This window comes from Hyperoodon ampullatus (genome assembly GCF_949752795.1).
Source record: "Hyperoodon ampullatus genome assembly, chromosome: 19".
NCBI classification, from domain to species: domain Eukaryota; kingdom Metazoa; phylum Chordata; class Mammalia; order Artiodactyla; family Ziphiidae; genus Hyperoodon; species Hyperoodon ampullatus.
Window position 1 is genome coordinate 28,142,116 of NC_136932.1, and position 19,608 is coordinate 28,161,723.

The 19,608-nt window shown below is 41.9% G+C and overlaps 2 long non-coding RNA genes across 2 annotated transcripts in view; one reads left to right on the plus strand and one right to left on the minus strand.

Annotated features, from left to right (window-relative positions):
- LOC307068486 overlaps positions 1–19,608 on the minus strand; it is a 207,001-nt gene that overhangs the window by 128,135 nt on the left and 59,258 nt on the right. The gene's annotated exons all lie outside the window — the stretch shown is intronic.
- On the plus strand, positions 937–6,598 carry LOC307068482. Its single transcript, XR_013811450.1, has 3 exons — positions 937–1,040; positions 2,162–2,307; positions 6,178–6,598. It is a non-coding gene; the product is annotated as an uncharacterized lncRNA (long non-coding RNA).

Below are 19,608 nucleotides of genomic sequence, written 5' to 3' on the forward strand. Positions count from 1 at the left end.
TTATTTTATTATAGTATAGTTGACTTACAAAGTTGTGTTAATTTCTGCTGTACAACAAAGTGATTCAGATATATATATACACACACACACATACATATATACATACTGTTTTTCATATTCTTTTGCATTATGGTTTATTACAGGGTATTGAATATAGTTCCCTGTGCTGTACAGTAAGACCTTGTTGTTTATCCAACCTATATATAATAGTTTGCTTCTACTAATCCCAAACTCCCAATCCATCCCTACCCCCTGTCTTCCCCTTGGCAACCACAAGTCTGTTTTCTAAATCTGTGAGTCTGTTTTTGTTTGTATATAGGTTCATTTGGGTCTCATTTTAGATTCCACATATAAGTGATAGCATATGGTATTTGTCGTTCTATGACTTACTTCATTTAGTGTGATAATCTCTAGGTCCATCCATATAGCTGCAAATGGCATTACTTCATTCTGTGTTATGGCTGAGTAATATTCCATTGTATATATGTACCACATCTTCTATAGCCATTCATCTTTTGAGGGACACTCAGCTTGCTTCCATGTCTTGGCTATTGTGAATAGTGCTGCTGTGAACGCTAGGGTGCACGTATCTCTTTGAATTATAGTTTTGTCAGGATATATGCCCAGGAGTGGGATTGCTGGTTCATATGGTAATTCTATTTTTAGTTTTTTGAGGAACCTCCATACTGTTTTCCATAGTGGCTGTATCAATTTACATCGCCACCAACAGTGTAGGAGGGTTTCCTTTTCTCCACACCCCCTTCAGCATTTATTTGTAGACATCCTTTTTTTTTTTTTTTTTTTTGTGGTACGCGGACCTCTCACTGTTGTGGCCTCTCCCGTTGCAGAGCACAGGCTCCAGACGCGCAGGCTCAGCAGCCATGGCTCACGGGCTCAGCCGCTCCGCAGCATGTGGGATCCTCCCGGACCAGAGCACGAACCCGCGTCCCCTGCATCGGCAGGCGGACTCTCAACCACTGCGCCACCAGGGAAGCCCTATTTGTAGACATTTTAATGATGGCCATTCTGACCACTATGAGGTGATAACTCACTGTAGTTTTGATTTCCATTCTCTCATAATTAGCGATGTGGAGCATCTTTTCATGTGCCTATTGGCCATCTGTATGTCTTCTTTGGAAAAATGTGTATTTAGACCTCCTGCCCACTTTTTAATTTTTTTAGTTTTTGAGTTGTATCAGCTGTTTGTATACTTTAGAAATTACGCCCTTTTTGGTCACATCATTTGCAGGTATTTCCTCCCAAACAGCACAGGTGCTGGAACAACTGGATACCCACATGCAAAAGAATAAAGTTGGACCCTTACCTCCCCCCACCCCGTGTACAAAATCAACACAAAATGGACCAACGGCCTAGATGTAAGAACCAAAATTTAAAAACTCATAGAAGAAAACATGAGAGTAAATCTTCATGACCTTCGATTTGGTCGTGATTTCTTAGATTTGCTACCAAAAGCACAAGCAACAAAAGACAAAATAGATGAATTGGACTCCCTCAAATTGAAAAACAGTTGTGTATAAAAGGAGCAAGGAATAAGATAATCCACCATCCAAAATGGCACAAGATGTTTGCAAACCATGTATCTGATAAAGGACTGTAGCCCACCAGCCAAGCCCCGTGGTGGTCCAGTGGAGCGTCTGTGTGGCCCCTCCTGTCCTAGGTGATAAGGGGATTTCAGGCCCCACAGCACCCAGGGTGTGGACACTGGTTATCCTCAGCACCCTCAAGGAGTGTGTGCTGGATGGTTTTGAGCCCAGCTGCACTCCCATTACTGCCCTCAAAGGCTGAAGGCTTCAACATGCCTCCAGAAGGACACAGAGTATTTGCAAGTCTTTGAGACCCAAGAGGACAGTCTTCACTTTTCTGAAAAGGGCATCTTATTATTTCACAGCATGACCATTTTCAATCGGGCTCTCAGGGGTGCCCTCCCAACTTCTTTATTTCTCTGAGAGTGGCCATGGGGGTTTGGCTGTCCCCAGTCCCCACACCAGGTGACAAGGCCAGTGGGGCCAGACCCTGGTGGTCCTTAGCTTCGTTGGAGATGAACCCAGACTCTCAGCCTGCGATTGAACGTGGATGCCCCTGCTTCTTCCCATCACCGATTCTCAACTCCTCCTCTATCTCTCTTCCTCTTGCTTTTCAGTCTCAGATTTACCTCATGGTCACCACTCACAGTTCCCGCAGAGCCCAGAGATTTCTCCTTGAAGGAAAGGTTCTGGAAAATCAGAGGGATAAATAAAGAATGCAGCTGATTCCCGCCTTGTGCTGACACCCAAGAGGGTGAGGAGAGTGAGTGTTTTCTCATTAGAATTTTAAATCCTCCAAGTAATAGATCATTGGTTGGGGGGACATCTGGTGTCTTGCTGCTCATTCTAACAGTGTCATTCCTGAATTTTAATGTGGTAAATAATTTAAATCATAAATATGCTGAGGGGGAGATCCATTTAAAAAATGTTAGAGGTAACTCCAAGGGATTTACAACAAACAAGGACACAGAACCCTGTGTCCAGACACTGGCTGACAGATTCCTGAGCCGCAGTCCCCTGGAGGGCAGAGTGGCCATGACTCTCCTCCCGCCGGTGAGCCTACACAGGCACATCCCACGTGGGACCACTGCATCGCAGAATCTTAGAATGGCCAATGGCAGGCAGCTGGCTAGAGATGCGGACAAGAGAAAACTGCCCAGCAGCCTGGGACAACCCCAGGGTGAGGCCTTAGTAAGGGCCAGTGTCAGAGCCTCAGAGATAACTTGAAGAGACAGTTCAGGCTGTTAGGGACATCGTCAGAGATGTACTTAGGGACATATTCAGGGCCTTAGTTATCGACAGGATCAGGGCATTATTTAGTGACAGCTTAGACTATAAGGGACAGTGTCAGGGCCTAAGTTAGAGATAACGTGAGAGCCTTAGTTAGACAAAATTCAGGCTGTTACTTAGGGATATATTCTGGGCCTTAGAGCCAGCATCATGGCCATAATTAGAATCAGTGTCAGGGCGTTAGTTAGGGCCAAAACTAGGGTGTTAGTTAGGGAAGGAGTCAGGTCATTAGTTACAGACAGTGTCAGGGTTTTAGGTAGGGACAGCGGCAAGTCCTTAGTTAAGAAGAATGTCACGGCCTTGGTTAGGGACGGCATCAGGGCGTAGTTAGGGAAAGAGTGAGGCCATTAGGTATAGATAGACTCAGGGCCTTAGTTAGAGACAGCATCAAGTCCTTTGATAGGGATATTGTCATGGCCTCAGTTAAAGATAACTTGAGGGTCTTAGAGATAGTGTCAGGGACTTAGTTATGGACATCTTTAGGGCCTCAGTTAGAGGTAACTTGAGGGTCTTGGTAAGAGACATTTTGGGTCATTAGTGCCATGGTCAGGACCTTAGTGCCATGGTCAGGACCTTAGTGCCATCTTCAGTACATCAGTTATGGGCCGCATCAGGGCATTAATGAGGGACAGCTCATGTTATTAGGGGCCGTGTCAGGGACTGTGTCAGGGCCTTAGTTAGGGAAAGAGTGAGGCCATTAGTTAAAGACAGACTCAGGGCCTTAGTTAGAGACAGCCTCAGTCCTTAGTTAAGGAGAGTGTCAGGGCCTCAGTTAAAGATAAGTTGAGGGCCTTTGTTAAGGACAGCCTCAGGGCCTTAAAGGGATGTCCGTAAGAGTATCTTTGGGCTCTTTACCAAACTGAAACCCCCACAAAATAGAAGATTTTAGCATTCTTCATTCCAGAGAAGCTCATCAAGAGACCATCTGAGGCCAGATTAAAGGGAGTTAAGGCCCTGTACACACACTAATCCTTAGGAGCAACTGTGTCCTTAAACCATTGCTGTAAAACTCCTCACCAGATCCTCCTGCATTGGGACACACAGTTTTTGAGGGCATGAGTTTTGTGTGTCCCCCTTTGGCTGGCAAAGCAGTAAAGCTATTCTTTTCTACTTCTTCCAAACCTCTGTCTCTGAGATTTGATTTGCCACTGGTGCACAGAGGTCGAGCTTTCGGCATCAAATTTAGTACCCAATATGGGGCTGACTTGGGGATGGCCCCTGTGGATCCCGTGACTTGATTGGACACTCTATGATTTTCTCCATGCCAGCCTCTTTTGAGAGAGTGTAGGGTTGGAGAATTCCTTTAGAGGCCAGACTGCCTGGGACCCTTGCCTGGAGAGGCCAAGCCCCAGTCATACCCCATCTGCCATCCCAGCAGTTGGAACTCTGGGGCAGGAGAAGACGGCAGAAGAGGGACCACCCTAGCAACTGCCAAGGCCATCTTTGCCTTGAGGATGTTCCTCTCTTCCTCCTTCCTGGACTGCCCCGAATGTCCTACTCCAAGGGATTATTTTGGGAAACCAGAAAAGTAGCATTTGGGATGTTGTGATACCTCAGCCAGCATGTGGTAACTCCCCTAGCATGCACTCTAAGGTCCTTTTAGCCCTGTACATTTGGGGGAACTTTAGTTCCCATTTGGGTGACTTTTCATTCCAGGAAATTTCATTTGGAAGGTGCACCACTTGGACAGAGGTCACAGGCTAAGTTGAGACTTGGAAGCTGACTTGAGTCTTGTGCTGTTTGCTTTTTGGTTTCTGTTTGACTTTTGGTTCCTTTGGTTTTAGGCTTCCCTTAGTGGTGAGGATTTTGTTTTGTTCTTAGTCCGCGTATGAGTGTTCTATGGTTCAAACATAGGAAGTGCTTCTTCTTCAATTCCATCTGATAGCCAATGGGAAAAATCCTGGCAGACTGGTCAACCTGTAGTTGTAAACCTAAGACTAGGAAAAGAATGAAATTCTATTGTAATTTTGTTCGGCCAACATATGGATACATTCTTGAAAATGAGGAAAGGTGGTCTTTGAATGGTAGCCTAAATGACTGTACTACCCTTCAGCTAGAGTTATTTTGTAACTGGAAGAGAAAGACAAAAGAAGTTCCATATGTTCAAGCATTTATGAAGCTACGTAATAAACAAAGTGAGCAGCTGGGTACCAGGCTGATAGTACAAAGAGAAAAGAAAGTCACTTTATACTAGAGCTGTTTGTTTCTGGATGCGGAAGAAAATAAGGGGCAAAATAAGATGGATACAGAAGGTGATGAAAATTTGTGAAAAGGAAACACTGAGAAAACAAGTTGTGCATGATCAGGATTTTCTAAAATTGGATTAAATTTAGTTGGGTAAATGGATTTTGTTGGAAGTGGGTTAGGGCAAGACTGGCTTTGGTTTCTCCCTCCAAAGTTTTCTTGGAACACTGCTTTTGATAACAGCTTGTGAGTTCCTTTCCCTGTGTCTGTGATCTGTATTTTTGTTTGAAATCTCCTTGCTTTGGTTAAGTGAATAAGTGTTTGGCCAATTCTAACAGTTCCTTTGATCTCCAGCTAACTTTGAGATGCTTTAGAAGGTCCCTGAGCCATCTCAGAGAAAAATGTTTGATTAGTATGTTAAATTACATGGAATTCCTAAAAATCTAGTATGTCCTGGTAAAATGTTATCGGTCATAATTCTAGTTATTTTTAAATGTTTCATGTAACAGCAATAATTGTTTCTTTTGGGGCTTCCCTGGTGGCGCAGTGGTTGAGAGTCCGCCTGCCGATGCAGGGGACACGGGTTCGTGCCCCGGTCCGGGAAGATCCCACGTGCCACGGAGCGGCTGGGCCCGTGAGCCATGGCCGCTGAGCCTGCGAGTCCGGAGCCTGTGCTCCACAACGGGAGAGGCCACAACAGTGAGAGGCCCACATACTGCAAAAAAAAAAAAAAAAAAAAATCCTTCACGGGGCCATACTTTTTAAGAGTTTCATCACCAAGTATTAGCAAAATGAAATAATGATGATTGGTATAATAGATTCCAGTTTACCAAAAATGCAGAACTTCTCCCAGAATTCCATGGAAAGAGTTCTGTGCCATCAAGTCAAAGGGGTTTTGTCTCAAAGAGAGACAATAATCACAATCCCATGGCAGTAAGCCCTTTAGACAGCTCATGCAATAGGGTTACCCAAAAGTACTTTGGACCAATGAATTTTAAGAACAAGAAAAATATAAACTGCATTAATAGAGTGTAGGCTTGTGTGTGAAAGGCATAGTATATCTTTAAGTATTTTTTTTTCTTATTACAGAAGAAGTTACTATTTGGGACTTCACTAAGGAAACACATTAATCTCTTTTCTATTTTATTTCCACCTGTAGAGTTTTCAGATTGCTTTCCCCACAGGTCCGTGGGCAGCAAATAAACCCACCCATGCCGAAGCGGCAGCTGAAAGTCCTAAATGGTTTGGTCAGTAACAGCCAGGAGCTGAGAACGCTCTGTGCCAGGAGAGCCTGCGTGGTTGACAAAGCCATTAGTAGCCCTTCCCTGATGCAGAGCGTCATCGTCATGCTTTATCCAATTACTCAGAATATATCAGAAGCAAGGTGCCAGTGCTATTTTACGAAGAATTAGAATTCTAAACTACAAGTTAAAAGGCTGTTCTCTGGTTTACTCTCTTCCATGTGGAGGGTTGGCTGAGGTCATGGAAGTGAATGTGGTCTGCTTACCTGGTTTCAAATGTAGCTTCAGACAAAAATAAAGATACTCATTTGTGGAAAACATGAATGTTTATACTTTTCAGTAACTCATCTTTGCCATCCTTCCAAAAGCTCACTACATTTAAGCAATGTTAGCTACATTGTCCTAGTTATATAAAAGGTAACTAAGATTAAGAGATCAGCTTCAGGGTTCGTGTGGGGAGGAATGATGCCTATGTATGGATGGTCACATTTTTAAGTGGAAGAATTATGAAGGGGAACTATAACTTTCATGTCTTATCCAAACAGAGGTTTCTGCTGACATCAATAGAACTCTTATTTTACTAGCAATGCAGTTGAGCACATATATTAACACTAAAAGGGTTATATTGTATTTTACTTGATTGAAAGGAAAAAGGGGACAGCACTGCTTGGCACCCATTAACAATGTGATATCAAAATGGAAACATACATCTTTTAGGATGAAATCTAATAAATAATCGAGAACCACTGTGATGCCTGACACTTTACTACCAAATACTCACATCTAGCAGTTTTTATATTGTCTAACAGAAGATAAACATATACCCAAAAAATAGACCTGAATTCACCTAGATTTGAGATATAAATTCATCTTCTCTTTGCTAATTAAAGGGAAAGAACAAGGTATTTCTTACCTGCACATGATTTCGTGTGTGAGCAAGGCTCGGCACATTTCTGGGTTCTTGTCTTGGCCTTCAATATACTATGGCCTGTAAACAAAGGCACGATATGAGCTAAGAATGGAACCAAGTAGCAGAGGACTAACTACCACAATCGAGTTCTTGACCATTCACCACTGCTGCAAGGCCAACTAGCTTTCAGAGCCAAAGGCCTCACTGGGCTGATTGTTTTAAGACAGTTGTTAAGGATCAACCCTAATTGAGCAGAAGGGGATATGTGCCTCTCTGTCCCATCAACCACCTTATTATAACACACATCTTTGGATCCTTGTATGAGATGGGCTTCTGTCGTCAAGACAACCACAATTCTCTCTTCAATTCAGAATAAAAATAAATCTAACCAACGGGGAAGGAAAAACCCAGAAGGCTTAGCAGACTGAGATACTAGTGACTTAAAATATAGAAAAGCACATGGATTTTACTTTTAAGTGATTCGTATTTGTTGCCTCATTTTACTACTTCCAACTCCAACATGTAATATTCTAGAGGTAAGTAGCAGAAAACAATTGAGGGTATGGTTATGAGTCCACTCACTGTCTTGCGATGCTTCATCAATGGGGAAATCCTTCCTGCCTACAGGTTGAAAACATGTGCTCTCTGGGGTGTATAACCACGCAAACAGTAATACTGGCCCGCATATGCTGGGGGAAGGGCAGGGTTGGGTGGGGAGGTAAGCCATAGTTATCTCCCTCAACTAAGAAGAATTACATCTGACTCTCAAACTTTGGAGTCCCAAACCACCTCACCAGCCAAGATGTTTTTAGTAATATGTGTACAAACATGTTACATAAGGTCACTGGAAGTTTCCTTGAGACCTCTGCTTACTGGAAGATCTACATGTTAATACCTGGGCCAGAGAAAAGCTCACAGCTATGGGTAGAGCAGTGCTCTGCATGGGGATACATTTTAACTAAACAATGTAGCACTGCATAATACTAATATAACACAGCTTCAAATTGTTAATAAAATTACTTTCACACATTCAGATAACTCTCAATTTCTTGGTGACGAAACTACTTAAATTAACCAGAGACTATCCTTTTTTTAGGACACACAAAAACTGCAGGAACTAACTTATAGTTGTCCGGAATGTGCTTGTTTATGAACCTGAGACTTTTAGAACTGTAAATGATGGAGGACAGCTTATGACACTATGTGTGCAGACCCTCAGAGCAGGCTCTTGCTTTGTTACCTAACTCCATTACAAAACAAAAATTGCAACAAATTAAAAAATGAGAAAAAGTACCTGTATAAGGAGAAAATATTTCTCTACCACTGGCCCATCAAAAGCATTTTTTATGGTTAGCCTGTTATAACCCTATATTTTTTAATGTTTCATTTTGCCATAATTTTAGATGTATAGAAAAGTTGTAAGGATATATAAAGAATTCCAAGATACTCTTTACCCAGATGCCTCAAGTGTTTACATTTTAGTAAATTTGCTTTAGTCTTCTTTCTTTCTCTATTTTCTTTTCCTGAGCCATTTTTTTTTTTTTTTTTTTTTTTGCGGTACGCGGGCCTCTCACTGTTGTGGCCTCTCCCATTGTGGAGCACAGGCTCCGGACGCGCAGGCTCAGCGGCCATGGCTCACGGGCCCAGCCACTCCGCGGCATGTGGGATCCTCCCAGACTGGGGTATGAACCCGTGTCCCCTGCATCGGCAGGCGGACTCTCAACCACTGCGCCACCAGGGAAGCCCCTCCTGAGCCATTTATTAGTTAACTGCAGACATGCCCTAAATACTTCAGAATGTATTTCCTTCAAACAAGGAATTCTCTTACATAACCATAGCGCAATTATCTGAATCAGAAAATTAACATTGATACAATACAATAATCAACACCTGAGATTCACCAAATACCCAATAATGTCCTTTATAGCAAACAACAACAAAACCAATACCAATCACAGCATTCAGTTGTCATATCTCCTTAAAAAAGGAATATTCCTGAGTCTTTGTATTTCATGATATTGACATTTTTGAAGAATACAGGCCATTTTGTAGAACATCCTCATTTTGGATTTGTCTAATGTTTCCTCAGGCTTAGACTAAAGTTATGTAATTCAGGGCCAGAATACCACAGACATGATGCTGAGTTCTTCTCCCTGTATGACATCACACTGTCAACTCGTTCCACTAATGCCAGTAAACTCTGACCATTTGGTTAAGGGGGTACCTGTCACCCATCAGAGAGCACAGCCAGCTTTGTGTACTGTAAAGTTACTACTTGAAGTAATTCATAACTATCTTCTGGGGAAATCATCTAGATTATGTTCACATCGTATTATGACTTAAATTTTCACCCATTAGTTTTAGCATGCACTGATGATGCATTCCTGCAATCTTAAAAGACCTTTTAAATATCCAAGAAGTTGCTTTACTCAAGAAAATGCATTAAGTAAATTGAAAATGTTTTAAAAACCAAAACTTACATCTGCCTGCTTTATTTACTGCAATCACTGCTTTAAAAAATCAAAGAAACACTGTAAATAACTGATTAGATCTCATACATGGTGCTAAAAAATTCTGTCATGCATTTCTGCAAAATCCTATTATCACTACATGTTTTGTATGTTCTCTTAATACCCCTGAAAGCCTCTGGTTCAACTTTAGTTTTCTGTCATGCTAAACTAATACAAGTAACTTGGTAAATGAAATTCACAGGTATTAATGGGGTTTTCCTTCCTGTTTAAAAAAAAAATGGTTTTGGGAGGAGAAAAGAGTATCAATTACATCAGACCTTCTCATTTTGAGTCTTTCTAGATAATACCAATATTATTTTTTGCTGAGGCTGCTGGTTCCACTGAAATCAGTGGGCCCGTGATGATACTCAATTAAAGATATGCTGCAGGGGGCTTCCCTGGTGGCGCATTGGTTGAGAGTCCGCCTGACAATGCAGGGGACACGGGTTCGTGCCCCGGTCCAGGAAGATCCCACATGCCGTGGAGCGGCTAGGCCCGTGAGTCATGGCTGCTGAGCCTGCTCATCTGGAGCCTGTGCTCCGCAACGGAGAGGCCACAACAGTGAGAGGCCCGTGTATCCCCCCCCCAAAAAAAACATATGCTGTAGTGAAAATATGTTGACGACCCCCCCAAACAGTAGATGATCCATGGTCTCCCAGGTATTCCATGTTTTTGTCTTTGGTGACTGAACATCATTCGTTGAAGGCCCAGGGCCTCCGTAATACATCTCTACCAAATGTCAACCTGCCACTTCGCTTCTGGCAGCAGAGTCAAAATGGAGAATCTTTCTGTACATCAAGCATAGAAAAATGAAAGCATGAGTTTGGATTTGCTCAGAAATAGTTAAACTCTGGGGACGGAAGGAAGCATGAAGTTTCTTCTGTTCCTTTTCTTGGGGCCTCAGCAGAACAATACTTTTCAGCACATAAACACAAAGAAGTGCTTGCTGCTTCTGTGACTTCTGAGATAAAAACAAGTGAAACAGAGAGTCTTTCCTCTCTCCTAAGGAGTAGAACTAAAATCCTGGAAACAGAGTAATAATCTAGAACCTCAGTGTAATAGAGTTAGCTATACAGTGAAACTCTGTCAAAGGCAGCTCCACCTCCAACCTCGCCTAAGGAGTTTTTGTTACAGAAAAAGCTTGTTAAAACACACAGACACACACACACACACCACACACACATACCACAGTATCATATAAAAGTATGGTCCAAGAAATCGACATTCTGATGAGATCCAACATGGGACAACAGGATAAATCTATTTTGATGAATGTCTCCAATGTAGAGTGTCAACAATAAAACAGACTTTTTAAAAATGTCAACAAGTTCTCCCTCCAGCTTTCACACACATCAAATCTCTACCGTGTACATTTATACACACGTCGAGACTGGTTCACAGCTCAGCAAATGCAGACTCCGAGCCTAAAAGGAAAGGGGTCCTCTAACACCAGCTTAGGGAGAAGTTTCTGCTTGTTTTCCCAATTTAATATATGCCTCTGTGGGGTGTGAATGAAGTTCGTTGAGGCCGGATCAGTAGGGAGATGACAGAAGCATATAAACAGCATTGACTACTTTAAGTGAAACGATTTTAACAGACAGCTGGTTTAGGACCTAGACAATGGAACACCAAGAAGAAGGCTTATCTTCATCCTCCATAGTAAGTCATACTTCTGCTCACTGGGAGGAAGGTAAGTCTGCCGTGAGAGTGACAAAAACAACAGTGGTTTAAAGAAATCAGCGTGTTCATCAGGAAGGAGTAAGGATGGGAGGCCTGTTACAGAGATGGGCAGGAGGGGGAGAGGAAGCATATCAAATGTATTATTTAAATAAATGAATTGATGGTGAAGCAAGTTGAGGTTTTAACCTAAGAAACGACAACAACAACAACAAAATACAATATCAAATAGAAAACGACATTTACATTAATCCTGCCAATGCAAATAAATCCCTTAAGGTGGCAGGAATGCTTGTACAGGAAAAAAAGTAAAAAAATACACAGCACGAACTTCATCTCAACTTTAAAAACAGTGAAATTGATAAACAAGTTGTCAAAACTTGACATATTTGGAGCAGATTTATTCTGATATACTAGCCTCAATGTTCTCCTCTAATGAGCATAATGAAAATGTCACAATTATTTTTAATACTCTGTTGACTTTCTGATTGAGGGGTTTTTCAAGAATAATTTTTTATAATTAACAAAAATGAAGGAAAAAATAGGAATTGTTAAACTTTCACATTCTTACACAATAGTGCCAGAAGGTTTGCTGTGAGAGGATGAAATGCCATCAGTTTCAAATGCCCAATTACACACTAACCTATACCATCTTTGAAAAGAAATCAATCTTTGAAAAGAAATCAATCAATAGAAAAAATCTGCCTCTGTTGCCAGTGTTTTAGAAGGCATCTTGTGAAATGTGGTTCATCTCCACCTTTCGAAAATATCACTGGGTCTTAAAAGTTAATTGAAACTTACTATGGATAAAGACCACATAGTAAAACAAAAAATACATGGTGAACTTACACAGGGATCACACTTCAATGGCACGCCGAAAGAAATACAGAGAATTGAGCACAGTTTTCTTTGTTTACTTTTCAAATAATTTTAACTCTTTGTGCTCCATGCAAAAATAAAGTGGACAAAGAGAATACTTTTGACTTTGGTTCATTAAAATCTGAAAGGTTTTTAGGAACAAAGTGTTTTCATTAGGAGTCTTCCTTGGTTTACAAACCAACAATCGGAGACTTGTCATCATTAATTTAGAAAGACAGAAAGAATGAAAGGAAAGAAAGGAAGAAAGGGAGGGAAGAAGGAAGGAAAGGAGGAAGGAAGACAAGTAGATATGTAACCTATAACTAACAAAAACTCCTAATTTTCCATTTAAATCAAAACAGTAACCTTGAAAATACATCACTCTTTTTTCCAAATACAGTATAAAACGCCAAACCTAATTTGTCACCTTAAAGAATACATTCATGAATGTACAAAGTATCTCCTTCAACCAGAAGTAAAGTGTCCTCTAAATACAGACTGTCAACACGACTTTGGCAGCAAGTTACCAAGAATCAAAACTAATAAAAAAATATGAACACCTACATTATCAACATGCTGTAATATTAATCATTACTTTCAACCACCAAGTTCCACTGCTTGTCATTAAAAAAAAAAAAAAGTGTTAACTAATGCAGTTCGGGAAATTTCCAATAGGTGAGGGAGCCTTAGTGAAAAATTAACCTGTGCCAAAGAAAACACTACAAATTTGACGTTTCATAAACAACTGTGTGAAACAGGAATCCAAAATTAATAGCAAAATAAAAAATTATTTTGCTTCAATTAGCAGCTTGGCTACTAGTGAACAAATTACAAAGATGTAATTTAAGCTCAGCAGCTAAGCAGGCCTGTTTGCAGAACTGAATTAGGAAAGTTGCATAGGAATATCATATTCAGTATGCTGTTCAGTTACATCACAGCCCTGAATAACAAGAGAATGTGTACCAAAAGCAGTTAGCTTCAGAATGCATCTTTTGTGTCTCAAATAAAATCTCTCATATTATTCAAACACCAAGATAAAAACTGAATCATTCTAACAATATCATACAATATTTCTTTCTAGCAGTAATAAAAGATATTTCACTCATATGATAACTACATTTACATCTATATTAGTAGATACAACTGGCTTTGTCAACTCAATGGGGTAATAATAGTAATAATAAAAGCAGCTAATTTATTAAGCACTTAATGTATGCTAGTCACTGTTCTAAGCATTTTCCATGTATGAATTCATTTAATTTTCACAACTGAGCTTCCAGGTATGTGCTGCCATTACTTCAATTAGTTTCCAAATGCTTACATAGTTTAATAACTAAGACCAAATCATTCTTGCTCAACAACTATATAAACAATTCCCCAACATCCAGACACTCCTTCATTCCTCTCAGCAATATAAGACACAAGAACAGATTATCTGTGTAGTCATACAAATTCGATAAATTCACCACTACTAATATGTTCGTTTTTAATGTTGTTCAAACATTCACATGGAAACAGCTCTAGTGTAAATATCCCCAAACAAATGGCTGTATATTATCCAGGAGGGAGCAGTTGGACCGCCAGACTGGGAAAGTACTAGGCCATCTGGCTCTGGCAATCTCTCCAAAACCATCAGCTTTGTTTTCACCCCCAGACTCCAAACAACACATTTTCCACTGTGATGAGTTTACATTTATTTTCCCAAACACAGGTCCTGATCATGCATAAAAATTCCAAACTTCTTCATTCTTCTATGTGCAAGGAAATTCAAATCACCTGCATTTTTTTTTTTTTTTTTTTTGTGGTACGCGGGCCTCTCACTGTTGTGGCCTCTCCCGTTGTGGAGCACAGGCTCCAGATGTGCAGGCTCAGTGGCCATGGTTCACGGGCCCAGCCGCTCCGGGACATGTGGGATCTTCCCGGACTGGGGCACGAACCCGTGTCCCCTGCATCGGCAGGCAGACTCACAACCACTGCACCACAAGGGAAGCCCTCACCTGCATTTTTGACATGTTACCAAAGAAGAGAGACAGATGCTAAAATATGGCTTCTAACTATAAACTTGCCGTGTCATTTTTTGTTTGTTTGTTTCCCCAAATATACGAAAGAACCTCTCTGCTGGCCTAGGTGAATTCCTTAGGAACATACTGATACACTAAAAATGTGCTTATTGGGCTTCCCTGGTGGCGCAGTGGTTGAGAGTCCGCCTGCCGATGCAGGGGACGCGGGTTCGTGCCCCGGTCTGGGAAGATCCCACATGCCACGGAGCGGCTGGGGCCGTGAGCCATGGCTGCTGGGCCTACGCATCCGGAGTCTGTGCTCCGCAATGGGAGAGGCCACAACAGTGGGAGGCCCACGTACCGCAAAAAAAAAAAAAAAAGTGCTTATCTACCAATGAAGAACCATGAACAGAAAGGGCTGTTAATCAAATCTATGTAGCTGTGGCAGGATATGATGAAACAATCAATAGGAGAAAATGCACTTGCATCAATAACTTAAAGTACCAGGAACATCAAAACAAATATATAAAGATTAGCTGGAAAGAGAACTATGACAGCAGTTCTGATTATTGTACCTTAGACTTCCCACTGTGCTGGGACTTTTTAGGGGTCCCCTCACAATATCACCTACCTTCAAATCCATACACACAAGGATTATGTGACTTATTATTTTTCCCTTTCCAAAAAAGAGCTGTGGTTTGGGGGCAGGGAACGTTTTGTTTTTGATAGCTTTATGGAATTTGGTACTCTCTCATTGAATTATAAAAATGTCCCTTTCTTCAAAGCAAGATGGTAAGAGGGCAGATAAGTTAAAGTTTTTTTTTTTTAAAAAACTATTTAAAGATAACTCACTGAAGCAATCACAGAATGTAATTATATCTCAGATACTACAGGAAAATCTGAACTGAGGCACATTAAAACTCAGACCTCTCCCACTAAGTTCATTTGAGCTTCTGCAGTAGATACTGTTTCCAGATGCAACAGCCATAAACTTCTGGATCCTACAGGCCTTTCTGCATGCTCACTAATGGAATACCAAAAACAGCAATGACAAAAAACAAAAAAAACCCTATTTTTAGTCCAGCTAAACTTGGTTTTGAAAAACCCTTCCCAAAAGCAAGCTTCTTATTTTCTAGTTGGTGGACAAATATTTTAAATATAATTATATCCTTAGTGTTTTATAAGAAAAGCATAGGGATAAGAGGGCTCAGATCCTTACACATTCACTTCTAATAAAGCTTTCCCTTTCCTGGTAGAGTCCAAAATTAAGAGTCATTACCCCAAATAGTGTAATGAGACACTTTGAAAAGGTGTGAAATACTGTGTCCTACCAATACATCTTGGTTGATTGAGTACATTTCTGTTTGATCTCAATGCTGCTAACTCCACCCAAGATCACAAACATTCTATGAAACTATAAAGTGCACAGCTAGTTTTGAATTTTGCTTGCCAAAGATTCCCTTCAAGTTTTAACCCCAACTTGTGAGTCAAAGATATGACATCACATACATAAAGCTGCATCTCTGACGTGAAAAATGTTATGATAAATAAGCAGCTAAGAGACACTTGAACTATGCTTAGCTATTCCCACTGAAATTTATGATGTTATTAGAACTCATCAATCACTGAAATTATTCCATTCTGCACTCTAAATATCAAAATCCTGAGTCAATCTACCTGGAAGAATTTCACAAGGGGAAAAAAAAAGTAACTGTTTAATCAGTCACCTTCTGTCAAGACTTACTTTTGATTGAAGGGGTCACTGCACACTTAAATCAAAAATTTAAGAAATTTAAAAATCAGACTTGGCATTTAATTATCACAGAATAATTTCAAGCTAGATGAGAATCCACTGTTTTACTCATCAAAGCTAAAACGTAATAATTGTGTCACAGCTAAGGAAAGTCATGCTCTTCACGCTGATCTGCTTTTTGAAGACTACTGTATTAGCTGTGTACACAAGAAGCTAACCTACTTCCCAAACTCTTACAGCACAGAATCAAGGAACAAGCAACTGGATAACGGGCAGGGATTGCCTTTCAAAGTAAAAGCTACAGAGAAGGCATTAGACAACTATTATGAGCATTAGACAACTATTATGAAAGCAAACAGGTACGCCTGGAAAAAATCTTTTTTCTTGATATTTTTAGACTAAATTCAGATAATTACTAAGCCTTTTGTTCAGCTCACTCCCCACCAAAATATATAATTGCCTACATTTATAATTTTAACTTTCAGTGAGATGTCACAGTATGGCAAGTAACTCTCTTATACCTGCTGCTACTACACTGTATCTTATTCTGGCCCCATCTCCACCACGATAGAATTTATGAAACCGTGCAGTCAAAGAATGCCTTAAGCTATAGTTTTCCTTAAGCTCTATGACCTTGTTAGTAAAATGATATTAGATGTATTGCTTTATAAGAATCAAGATTATTCTTCCTCCTTAGAAGAGTGTGTAAAGTTGGTTCATCTCATAATGGGAAGATCAATTCTTGTGGCACTTTTGGTTTACGGGGTCTAAAATAAAGTTTTGAGAGAAGGTATCACGTCAAACATGTCCTAATTTTGTGTTCCTTACAACTGTCCACTTGCATCAATAACTTAAAGTACCAGGAACATCAAAACAAATATATAAAGATTAGCTGGAAAGAGAACTACAACAGCAGTTCTGATTATCGTACCTTAGACTTCCCATTGTGCTGGAAGTTTTTAGGGGTCCCCTCCTAAATAGGGGTCCCCTTCGTAGAGTTGCCGATAATTTAATATTTAAGTGGCCAATGTTTCACAAGCAGACAAGTCTTACATACTGGTTTGTGGGGACTTTTTATTCTTTAAAAAATAAACTCTAATCAGTACCTAAGGAACATGTATTAGAAGCCATACTTTCCCTCTCCCCCTCCCAGCTTTTCTTTCCTCTGATGGGAATGGCAGGAAAAGGTATCCAGGGTATCAAAGACAATTTTTTAAAGACAAAACTCCACTTAAGACATTTTTGTTTTGATATCATTTGTTTTAAAAATTACTGAAATCAGGCTCTTGCATTTTTTTGCTTGGCAGGAAAAAAATTTAACAAAATACAGAGCGTCCAAATCAAAGGGAATTATCCTATGTAATGATCAAAACCAGTATAGTAATAATAATAAAAAACAATAATAATACCAAAAGTATAAATGTGCGTTTACTCTGAACAATCAACTAAGAAATAAAACAGAGCTTCAAGAAAGTCAAATATTTTAGGCTAATAACTTGAAATAGATCTCAAGAGATATGTATTTATCATTTTAAAAAATACATGTCATACCCTCATGTTTTTCACTTGTTTCAAAATGAAATATGAAGGTAATAATTACAATTAGCTGTTATTAAATTGGTTCCTGCTGAGTAGATTTAAAAACTCCCAACAGGTTATTAATGTGCATTTGGTACAACATATTTAAGCTATGGGTATCTAAAAATAATTTTTAAATATGCATGTATACTCTAATTTGAAACCTTCCAAGCCAGCATCTATGAAAACTACACCCCTTATTTTAAAGGGAATCTTTTAAAACCTCCATCAAGCAAACCAGTCTTAACCCTCTCACTGAATTGGTGGTTAGTATACAATGGGTAACTTTTCTCTTTGTTCTGATTTCTGTCCCCCACCCAATAAAACTGTCTTCTTTTTGTTTTTTGTTTTTTGCGGTACGCGGGCCTCCCACTGCCGTGGCCTCTCCTGCCGAAGAGCACAGGCTCCGGACGCGCAGGCCCAGCGGCCATAGCTCACGGGCCCAGCCGCTCCGCGGCACGTGGGATCCTCCCGGACCGGGGCACGAACCCGCGTCCCCCGCATCGGCAGGCGGACTCCCAACCACTGCGCCACCAGAGAAGCCCAAAACTGTCTTCTTTTTTGTCACGAAATCCTCCAACTACCTAACCAGATATTTAATTCCTAAACTTTTTCTTGAAAAGAAAAAATGTTCATGCGCCTCGTAAAAACGTCAGACCTCTTTTCTGACTCGGCTCATAACTGTGTCTTTTAAACCATATCTCACCTTTAATGTATACCGCTCGGCGCCCGCGTGTTGGAAGCGTAAGAAAATGCCGTCTATGTACCTTTAAGAGAACAAGCTCGCTCACGCTGCCTGGCTTCTTGCCAAACTTGGAGGCAAAAGCAGGGGGATATTTGCAAGATATCTTCTGACAATTGTCGCTCCATCTTCCAGCACTACCACCACCACCATCTCTTCTCTAAAAAATGTGTAGACTGGGTCAAGCACACTCTCAGACCACCTCACCGTTCCTGGGGAAGCTGCTTTTGCCCCTCACCCGCTTCCTCTACCTCTGGCCCCCGGGGGAGGCCCTGAGGGTTTGGGTTTCACAAGTTCAGCCCAGTCTGCACCAGGGTCTCTGGGCAACTTTGCGCCCCCTGGGGCCCCCCGGCCGGGTCAAAGGAAGTTCAGCCCGTACTCTCCCCGTGCAGCAACCCGTAGTCTCAAATCGCAAGGTCTGAAGTTCCCTTGAGAAGAAGGGGCCGCCCAGCCATCTCCCGCGCGGCGAGTCAACGTGCTTTGGGGCGCTTGCAAGGCTGCGCTAAGAGCGCGGTCCACCCTGGCATTGAGAGTTCGAGTCCCAGCCCTCCCGCTAAGGAGTAGCCGGCTTCTTGACTCTCCCAAATTTCGCGACCGTAGTCACCCCCGCAGCGCGAATTTAAGAAAGTCACTTGTTTTGTCATGGAGTCAATGAGGGGAACGTAGAAATCCCGCTGCGTCCTCATTCCTGGGGGAGGGGCGGGGGATAGGGGAACGAAGGAGAACTAAGTGAGAGAGGATCTGCAGGAAACAAAGAGTGGGGCTCCGAGGCTGATGGAAGGCCGACTGTCCCAGAGAAGCACAGCCAGGACCCCCTTCCCCAGTTTCCAGACGAGGGCCTCTGGCCCAGCCCGAGCGCATTTGGAAGGCAGCTCCGCCCCCAAGCACAGCAGCTGGGAACCGGGCGGACCACCCCTCCGCCCGGGTTCTCTCCCTTCCCACGGCTGGAGTCCCTCTGCGTGCTCTTGGGAGCCACCAAGGCCCTGACCGCTCTCGCCCGCTGAACGCAAGGGACCTGGGCATGAAATCTATGCTAAGCCGAGGAACCCGGCCTTAGGACGGGGAAGAAGAAAGAAAGCGGCCCAGCGGGGCCGAGGCGCCACACCTGGGCCCAGGTATGCGCTCGCTAATGCGGCCGCCCTCGAGCCACTCAGGGCCTCCTCAGGTGAAGCCTCTTCGGGCGAAACTTAGGAGAGGCCGGTTTACCCCGAGGATGGCGGACGACTGAGCTTTGCTCCGGGTCCTCGTCCACCTGAAGCTTCCCGCGCCCCCCACCCTTGCCCGGAGCCCCGGGGTGCCGGCGCAGCCCCGACGGGAGCCT